Below are 10,000 nucleotides of genomic sequence, written 5' to 3'. Positions count from 1 at the left end.
TAGGTGCCCGAATGACAAGTGTCAATTCGGCAGGACGGCCTCCCACCTCCGGCCGCAGATGCGTCACTAAATCCCCGCAACGGGGGCTTTCTCATTTCGGCATAGGGGCTTCCGCGGCCAACTCATTAACCTGTGCTCGGACTTTTTGTGCCACAAGTGCAAGGGACCGTTTGCCGGCAGCTACTCGCACCCCCCCGCCCAGGGGGGGAATCCTCTGACCGGAGATCCGAAACGCCGGCCGAATCCATCCCCGTCGGACTTCCGAAGGGGTTCCCTCGACCGACTGACTTCCGAACTCCTTTCTGGGCTTAAACGGGTGGAATTCGGACCCTCTCGCAAGGGAGCCGAAGCCCGCCAGCCCCGGGAGGCCTCGGGGCCGCCGTTTTCAAGCCCGACCAAAAAACCCGAAAAATGGGGAAAAATGGGAAAAATTCCCACTCCCAAAAGGCTTAAAAGTCGGTTGGGCGGCAGCCCGCGTCGGTCTCTGCAGACCTGGAGGCGCTAGACACAAGTCTGGTAAACAGGCTAAGTCTCGACATGCCACCTCTTACTATCCTGCAGGTACCCCGCCAATCCCCCCGGAACCGGCTGGCAATTGGCGAATCAGCGGGACGAATTTGAATTCGTGACCGACTCTCTGACACCGAATCGCCGCAAACGCGTTTCGATTTTTCGGCTTCGGTACCTCCCATCAGACTTTGACTGGCCATATCTCCGGACTCACGTGTCGCAGCCGGGACCTTCAGGTACCGTTCGACGCGTCTAACCCTGCCCCGTCGAATGGCGCCCCTCGCGGTGTGGTCCGATTTCCGCATTTTGGTCAGATTTGCCTCCAAAGTTTTCAGATTGAGTTGACGAATGCCCCCTACGGGGTAACCTCTTGCCCTTTCGGACCTGGTCCCTGTGACTTAATTTCCGCCTTTTGCTCAATCGTTTCCCCATTTATAATTAATTTTAAAAATCGGGTTACTCAGTTCTGGTTTACCAGTTCCCTCTTCGGACTTCGTTTTTGGTTAATCATTTCCGGTTCACCAGTTCCCGTTTTGGACTTAGTCTCTGCGGGCCGTTTCTCATCTTTTGGTTCATCAGTTCCCCTCTTTTAATAATTTTTTGGCTGCTTTCGTTTGATCATTTCCCTGCCTTCTGGGTAACTTTTCCCCCTTAGGACTTCATCGCCGCACATTGTTTTCGACTTCTGGTTGATCATTTCACCCCTTTTAATCATTTTTGCAACTTTTGGTTAACCATTTCCCCCAGCTTCTGGTTAACCATTTCCCCTTTGGGACTTAGTCTCTGAGCATTCTTTTGGGATTCTGGTTAATCATTTGCCAATTTTAAAAAAATGTTGCCACTTTTGTTTAATGCTTTCTGGTCAACCTTTCCCTCTTTCAGACTTCACCGCGGCACATTGCTTTAGCCTCCTGGTTAATCATTTCACCCCTTTTAATCATTTTTGCAACTTTTGGTTAACCATTTCCCCCAGCTTCTGGTTAACCATTTCCCCTTTGGGACTTAGTCTCTGAGCATTCTTTTGGGATTCTGGTTAATCATTTGCCACTTTTTTAAAAATGTTGCCGCTTTTGTTTAATGCTTTCCCTGCTTTGTGGTCAACCTTTTCCCCTTTAGGACTTCACCGCGGCACATTGCTTCAGCCTCCTGGTTAATCATTTCACCCCTTTTAATCATTTTTGCAACTTTTGGTTAACCATTTCCCCCAGCTTCTGGTTAACCATTTCCCCTTTGGGACTTAGTCTCTGAGCATTCTTTTGGGATTCTGGTTAATCATTTGCCACTTTTTAAAAAATGTTGCCGCTTTTGTTTAATGCTTTCTGGTCAACCTTTCCCTCTTTCAGACTTCACCGCGGCACATTGCTTCAGCCTCCTGGTTAATCATTTCACCCCTTTTAATCATTTTTGCAACTTTTGGTTAACCATTTCCCCCAGCTTCTGGTTAACCATTTCCCCTTTGGGACTTAGTCTCTGAGCATTCTTTTGGGATTCTGGTTAATCATTTGCCAATTTTTTTAAAATGTTGCCGCTTTTGTTTAATGCTTTCTGGTCAACCTTTCCCTCTTTCAGACTTCACCGCGGCACATTGCTTTAGCCTCCTGGTTAATCATTTCACCCCTTTTAATCATTTTTGCAACTTTTGGTTAACCATTTCCCCCAGCTTCTGGTTAACCATTTCCCCTTTGGGACTTAGTCTCTGAGCATTCTTTTGGGATTCTGGTTAATCATTTGCCAATTTTTAAAAAATGTTGCCACTTTTGTTTAATGCTTTCTGGTCAACCTTTCCCTCTTTCAGACTTCACCGCGGCACATTGCTCCAGCCTCCTGGTTAATCATTTCACCCCTTTTAATCATTTTTGCAACTTTTGGTTAACCATTTCCCCCAGCTTCTGGTTAACCATTTCCCCTTTGGGACTTAGTCTCTGAGCATTCTTTTGGGATTCTGGTTAATCATTTGCCAATTTTTTAAAAATGTTGCCGCTTTTGTTTAATGCTTTCTGGTCAACCTTTCCCTCTTTCAGACTTCACCGCGGCACATTGCTTTAGCCTCCTGGTTAATCATTTCACCCCTTTTAATCATTTTTGCAACTTTTGGTTAACCATTTCCCCCAGCTTCTGGTTAACCATTTCCCCTTTGGGACTTAGTCTCTGAGCATTCTTTTGGGATTCTGGTTAATCATTTGCCAATTTTTAAAAAATGTTGCCACTTTTGTTTAATGCTTTCTGGTCAACCTTTGCCTCTTTCAGACTTCCCCGCGGCACATTGCTTCAGCCTCCTGGTTAATCATTTCACCCCTTTTAATCATTTTTGCAACTTTTGGTTAACCATTTCCCCCAGCTTCTGGTTAACCATTTCCCCTTTGGGACTTAGTCTCTGAGCATTCTTTTGGAATTCTGGTTAATCATTTGCCAATTTTTAAAAAATGTTGCCGCTTTTGTTTAATGCTTTCTGGTCAACCTTTCCCTCTTTCAGACTTCACCGCGGCACATTGCTTTAGCCTCCTGGTTAATCATTTCACCCCTTTTAATCATTTTTGCAACTTTTGGTTAACCATTTCCCCCAGCTTCTGGTTAACCATTTCCCCTTTGGGACTTAGTCTCTGAGCATTCTTTTGGGATTCTGGTTAATCATTTGCCACTTTTTAAAAAATGTTGCCGCTTTTGTTTAATGCTTTCTGGTCAACCTTTCCCTCTTTCAGACTTCACCGCGGCACATTGCTTTAGCCTCCTGGTTAATCATTTCACCCCTTTTAATCATTTTTGCAACTTTTGGTTAACCATTTCCCCCAGCTTCTGGTTAACCATTTCCCCTTTGGGACTCAGTCTCTGAGCATTCTTTTGGGATTCTGGTTAATCATTTGCCACTTTTTTAAAAATGTTGCCGCTTTTGTTTAATGCTTTCTGGTCAACCTTTCCCTCTTTCAGACTTCACCGCGGCACATTGCTTTAGCCTCCTGGTTAATCATTTCACCCCTTTTAATCATTTTTGCAACTTTTGGTTAACCATTTCCCCCAGCTTCTGGTTAACCATTTCCCCTTTGGGACTTAGTCTCTGAGCATTCTTTTGGGATTCTGGTTAATCATTTGCCAATTTTTAAAAAATGTTGCCGCTTTTGTTTAATGCTTTCCCTGCTTTGTGGTCAAACTTTTCCCCTTTAGGACTTCATCGCCGCACATTATTTTCGAATTCTGGTTAATCATTTCACCCCTTTTAATCATTTTTGCAACTTTTGGTTAACCATTTCCCCCAGCTTCTGGTTAACCATTTCCCCTATGGGACTTAGTCTCTGAGCATTCTTTTGGGATTCTGGTTAATCATTTGCCAATTTTTAAAAAATGTTGCCGCTTTTGTTTAATGCTTTCTGGTCAACCTTTCCCTCTTTCAGACTTCACCGCGGCACATTGCTTTAGCCTCCTGGTTAATCATTTCACCCCTTTTAATCATTTTTGCAACTTTTGGTTAACCATTTCCCCCAGCTTCTGGTTAACCATTTCCCCTTTGGGACTTAGTCTCTGAGCATTCTTTTGGGATTCTGGTTAATCATTTGCCACTTTTTTAAAAATGTTGCCGCTTTTGTTTAATCGTTTCCCTGCTATGTGGTCAACCTTTTCCCCTTTCAGACTTCATCGCCGCGCATTGTTGTCGACTTCTGGTTAATCATTTTTCCCCTTTAAATCTTTTTTTGCCACTTTCGGTTAACCATTTCACCCAGCTTCTGGTTAACCATTTGCCCCATTATACTGAATTTTTCCGCTTTGGTTTAATCATTTCCCTGCTTTCTTGTCAACCTTTTCCCCTTTTGGACTTCGCCGCCGCACTTTGCTTTTGCCTTCTGGTTAAACATTTCTCCCCTTTTAATCCTTTTTCCCACTTTTGGTTCACCAGTTCACCCAGCTTCTGGTTAACCATTTCCCCTTTGGGACTTAAGTCTCTGAGCATTCTTTTGGGATTCTGGTTAACCATTTGCCACTTTTTTAAAAATGTTGCCGCTTTTGTTTAATGCTTTCCCTGCTTTCTGGTCAACCTTTTCCCCTTACGACTTCGCCGCCGCACTTTGCTTTCGCCTTCTGGTTAATCATTTCACCCCTTTTAATCCTTTTTCCCACTTTGGGTTGGACAGTTCACCCAGCTACTGGTTAACCATTTCCCCTTTGGGACTTAAGTCTCTGAGCATTCTTTTGTGATTCTGGTTCACCATTTGTCCCTTTTTAAAAGATATTGCTGCTTTTGATTAAACCTTTCCCTGCTTTGCGGTCGACCTATTCCTCTTTCAGACTTCATCGCCGCACCTTGTTTTCGACATCTGGTTCAACATTTCTCCCCTTTTAATCCTTTTTCCCACTTTTGGTTAAGCAGTTCACCCAGCTTCTGGTTCACCATTTGCCCCTTTTTACTGAATTTTTCTGCTTTTGTTTAATCATTTCCCTGCTTTGCGGTCGACCTATTCCTCTTTCAGACTTCATCGCCGCGCATTGTTTTCGACATCTGGTTCAACATTTCTCCCCTTTTAATCCTCTTTCCCACTTTTGGTTAAGCAGTTCACCCAACTTCTGGTTAACCATTTGCCCCTTCTTACTGAATTTTTCTGCTTTTGTTTAATCATTTCCCTGCTTTATGGTCAACCTTTTCCCCTTTAGGACTTCGCCGCCGCACTTTGCTTTCGCCTTCTGGTTAATCATTTCACAACATTTTAATCCTTTTTCCCACTTTTGGTTAAACAGTTCACCCAGCTTCTGGTTAACCATTTGCCCCTTTGGGACTTAAGTCTCTGAGCATTCTTTTGGGATTCTGGTTCACCATTTGTCCCTTTTTAAAAGATATTGCTGCTTCTGTTTAATCCTTTCCCTGCTTTGCGGTCAACCTTTTCCTCTTTCAGACTTCATCGCCGCGCATTGTTTTCGACATCTGGTTCAACATTTCTCCCCTTTTAATCCTCTTTCCCACTTTTGGTTAAGCAGTTCACCCAACTTCTGGTTCACCACTTGCCCCTTTTTACTGAATTTTTCTGCTTTTGTTTAATCATTTCCCTGCTTTCCGGTCAACCTTTCCCTCTTTCAGACTTAATCGCCGCACATTGTTGTCGACTTCTGGTTGATCAGTTCACCCCTTTTTTATCCTTTTTCCCACTTTGGGTTAAGCAGTTCACCCAGCTTCTGGTTAACCATTTGCCCCTTTGGCACTTAAGTCTCTGAGCATTCTTTTGGGATTCTGGTAAACCATTTGTCCCTTTTTAAAAAATGCTGCTGCTTTTGTTTAATGCTTGCCCTGCTTTGCGGTCGATCATTTCACCCCTTTTAATCCATTTTTGCCACTTTGGGTTAAACAGTTCACACAACTTCTGGTTCACCATTTCACATTTCGGAACTTTTATTCCCACCATTACTTTGGGCTTCTGGTTCATCATTTCACGCTGTTTTACAAATCTTTGCCGCTTCACTTTTAATCCACAAACCGTGGCTCGCTTTCGGGTGGGGGGGGGGGTAGCGGGTTTGGGCCGGGCACTCGACATCCCGGTGTGCGACCGGGTTCGTTCTGGTACCGCTCGGTGCCCCTCGTCCTGCTCTTGCCGCGGAAGCAAACCAGACGACCGTCGGTCTCACGCCCGAGGGGAGAGGAGGCGGAAAGCGGTTTGCAGCCTTTCGCTGTACCTCCGGCGGGCAGCGCCGCACCTCCGAGTGCTCGGTACCGTTCGCTGCACCTCGTCCGGCCGCACGCAGCGAGCCAAACCCGGAGGAAATCGGCCTGTGCCTTCTCGAGATATGGGCCTCCGGGTGGGACGGACAAACCGGGGCCCCGAGCTCGCTTTCGGCGGCCCGGCACTCGACTTCCCGGTGTCCGAACGTGATCCTTCCGGTACCCTTCGGTGCCCCTTGCCCGACTCTAGCTCCCGTGCTGAAGCGGAGTCGGTCGGCCTGACGGCCTGCCGAGTTAACCAGCGGAAAGCGGTGCGCAGCCTTTCGCTTGCAGCTCCGGCGGGCAGCGCCGCACCTCCGGCTGCTCAGTGCCGTCCGCTGCTCCCCTTCCGGCTGCACGCAGCGAACCATACCCGGAGGAAATCGGCCTCGGCCTTCCGGAGATATGGGCCTGCGAGTGGGACCAATAAATCGGTGCACATTTCCGGCTCGGTTTCCGGCCTCGGCACTATCAGTTCACGCCGTCCGACCGACGTCGTTCTGGCACGGTTCCGTTGCTCCTTGATCCGGTCCAGCCACGGTAATCAGCCGAAGATGGTGGGGGGGACACATTGCCCGCCGAGTTAGCCGGAGGAAATCGGCCTCGGACTTCCTCAGATATCAGCCTCCGGGTGGGACAGACAAACCGGGGACCCGAGCACGCTTTCGGCGGCCCGCTGGTCGACTTCCCGGTGTGCGACCGGGTTCGTTCCGGTACCGTTCGCTGCCCCTCGTCCTGCTCTAGCCGCGGAAACAAACCCGACGACCGTCGGTCTCACGCCCGCGGAGGGAGGTGGCGGAAAGTGGTTTGCAGCCTTTCGCTGTACCTCCGGCGGGCAGCGCCCGACCTCCGAGTGCTCGGTACCGTCCGCTGCGCCTGGTCCGGCCGCACACAACGAGCCATACCCGGTGGAAATCGGCCTGTGCCTTCCAGAGATATGGGCCTCCGGGTGGGACGGACAAACCGGGGCCCCGTGCTCGCTTTCGGCGGCCCGCTAGTCGACTTCCCGGTGTGCGACCGGGTTCCTTCCGGTACCGTTCGCTGCCCCTCGTCCTGCTCTAGCCGCGGAAACAAACCCGACGACCGTCGGTCTCACGCCCGCGGAGGGAGGCGGCGGAAAGTGGTTTGCAGCCTTTCGCTGTACCTCCGGCGGGCAGCGCCCGACCTCCGAGTGCTCGGTACCGTCCGCTGCGCCTGGTCCGGCCGCACACAACGAGCCATACCCGGTGGAAATCGGCCTGTGTCTTCCGGAGATATGGGCCTCCGGGTGGGACGGACAAACCGGGGCCCCGAGCGGTGGCACCCTGCTCGCTTTCGGCGGCCCGGCACTCGACTTCCCGGTGTGCGAACGTCATCGTTCCGGTACCCTTCGGTGCCCCTTGCCCCACTCTAGCTCCGGTGCTAAAGCGGAGTCGGTCGGTCTCACGGACGCCGAGTTAGCAGGCGGAAAGCGGTGCGCAGCCTTTCGCTGTCACTCCGGCGGGCAGCACCGCACCTCCGAGTGCTCGGTACCGAACGCTGCGCCGCCTCCTGCCGCACGCAACGAGCCATACCCGCAGGAAATCGGCCTCGGCGTTCCGGAGTTATCCGCCTCCGAGTGGGCCTGACCAAGCGGGGTGAACTGGAAATCATTAACCAACGTACTTCCATGTTTTCACCCGCAGAGGGCAGCACTCTCTTCTCCGTTTTAAACTGGGCCGACCCGGCTCCGTTTCGAGACCCGGCACTCGACTTCCCGGTGTGCGACCGGGTTCGTTCCGGTACCGTTCGCTGCCCCTCGTCCTGCTCTAGCCGCGGAACTAAACCCGACGACCGTCGGTCTCACGCCCGCGGAGGGAGGCGGCGGAAAGTGGTTTGCAGCCTTTCGCTGTACCTCCGGCGGGCAGCGCCCGACCTCCGAGTGCTCGGTACCGTCCGCTGCGCCTGGTCCGGCCGCACACAACGAGCCATACCCGGTGGAAATCGGCCTGTGCCTTCCGGAGATATGGGCCTCCGGGTGGGACGGACAAACCGGGGCCCCGAGCTCGCTTTCGGCGGCCCGCTAGTCGACTTCCCGGTGTGCGACCGGGTTCGTTCCGGTACCGTTCGCTGCCCCTCGTCCTGCTCTAGCCGCGGAACCAAACCCGACGACCGTCGGTCTCACGCCCGCGGAGGGAGGCGGCGGAAAGTGGTTTGCAGCCTTTCGCTGTACCTCCGGCGGGCAGCGCCCGACCTCCGAGTGCTCGGTACCGTCCGCTGCGCCTGGTCCGGCCGCACGCAACGAGCCATACCCGGAGGAAATCGGCCTGTGCCTTCCAGAGATATGGGCCTCCGGGTGGGACGGACAAACCGGGGCCCCGAGCGGTGGCACCCTGCTCGCTTTCAGCGGCCCGGCACTCGACTTCCCGGTATGCGAACGTGATCGTTCCGGTACCCTTCGGTGCCCCTTGCCCCACTCTAGCTCCGGTGCTAAAGCGGAGTCGGTCGGTCTCACGGACGCCGAGTTACCAGGCGGAAAGCGGTGCGCAGCCTTTCGCTGTCACTCCGGCGGGCAGCACCGCATCTCCGAGTGCTCGGTACCGTACGCTGCGCCGCCTCCTGCCGCACGCAACGAGCCATACCCGGAGGAAATCGGCCTCGGCGTTCCGGAGTTATCCGCCTCCGAGTGGGCCTGACCAAGCGGGGTGAACTGGAAATCATTAACCAACGTACTTCCAGGTTTTCACCCGCAGAGGGCAGCACTCTATTCTCCGTTTTAAATTGGGCTGACCCGGCTCCGTTTCGAGACCCGGCACTCGACTTCCCGGTGTGCGAACGTGATCGTTCCGGTACCCAACCGTGCCCCTTGCCCCACTCTAGCTCCGGCGGTAAAGCGAAGTCGGTCGGTCTCACGGACGCCGAGTTAGCAGGCGGAAAGCGGTGCGCAGCCTTTCGCTGTCACTCCGGCGGGCAGCATCGCACCTCCCAGTGCTCTGTACCGTACGCTGCGCCTCCTCCTGCCGCACGCAACGAGCCATACCCGGAGGAAATCGGCCTCGGCCTTCCTGAGATATCAGCCTCCGAGTGGGCCCGAAGAGTCGGTGGCACCCTGCTCGCTTTCAGCGGCCCGGCACTCGACTTCCCCGTGTGCGAACGTCATCCTTCCGGTACTCAACCGTGCCCCTTGCCCCACTCTAGCTCCGGCGATAAAGCGGAGTCGGTCGGTCTCACGGACGCCGAGTTACCAGGCGGAAAGCGGTGCGCAGCCTTTCGCTGTCACTCCGGCGGGCAGCACCGCACCTCCCAGTGCTCGGTACCGTACGCTGCGCCTCCTCCTGCCGCACGCAACGAGCCATACCCGGAGGAAATCGGCCTCGGCCTTCCTGAGATATCAGCCTCCAAACGGGCGTCACAAATCAGGGCACATGGTCAGCTGCAAAGCAGCGTCATTACAACCTCTCACTGCACCCCACACGACATTCCGCTTGCCTGCCTGCCGCTGCCTACTCTCACCAGCGAAACAAAGTCAGGATAACACCCCAATGCAAGCAGCTCCCTTCCGGCCAACCAACCCACACCAATCCCCTTGCCTGCCTCCCACAAATTCCACCAGCCAGGCAAAGTCAAAATCAACCCACAATAAACGCACTCCACAACGGCCATCGACCGCTATACACCCCCTTGGGCGACTATTAAGCCCGAGAACACTAACTGTAACCAACCGCAGTGAAAAGTTGAAGTGGCAACTCATTAACCAAATTTATATTTGGCAACTCATTAACCAACTTTACATTTGGCAACTCATTAACCAACTGCATTGGTGACAACTCATTGACTGACAGGTTGATGAGTTCTCCA

The sequence above is a fragment of the Heptranchias perlo genome, unplaced genomic scaffold (genome assembly GCF_035084215.1).
Source record: "Heptranchias perlo isolate sHepPer1 unplaced genomic scaffold, sHepPer1.hap1 HAP1_SCAFFOLD_714, whole genome shotgun sequence".
NCBI lineage: Eukaryota > Metazoa > Chordata > Chondrichthyes > Hexanchiformes > Hexanchidae > Heptranchias > Heptranchias perlo.
This window is presented reverse-complemented; position numbering follows the sequence as displayed.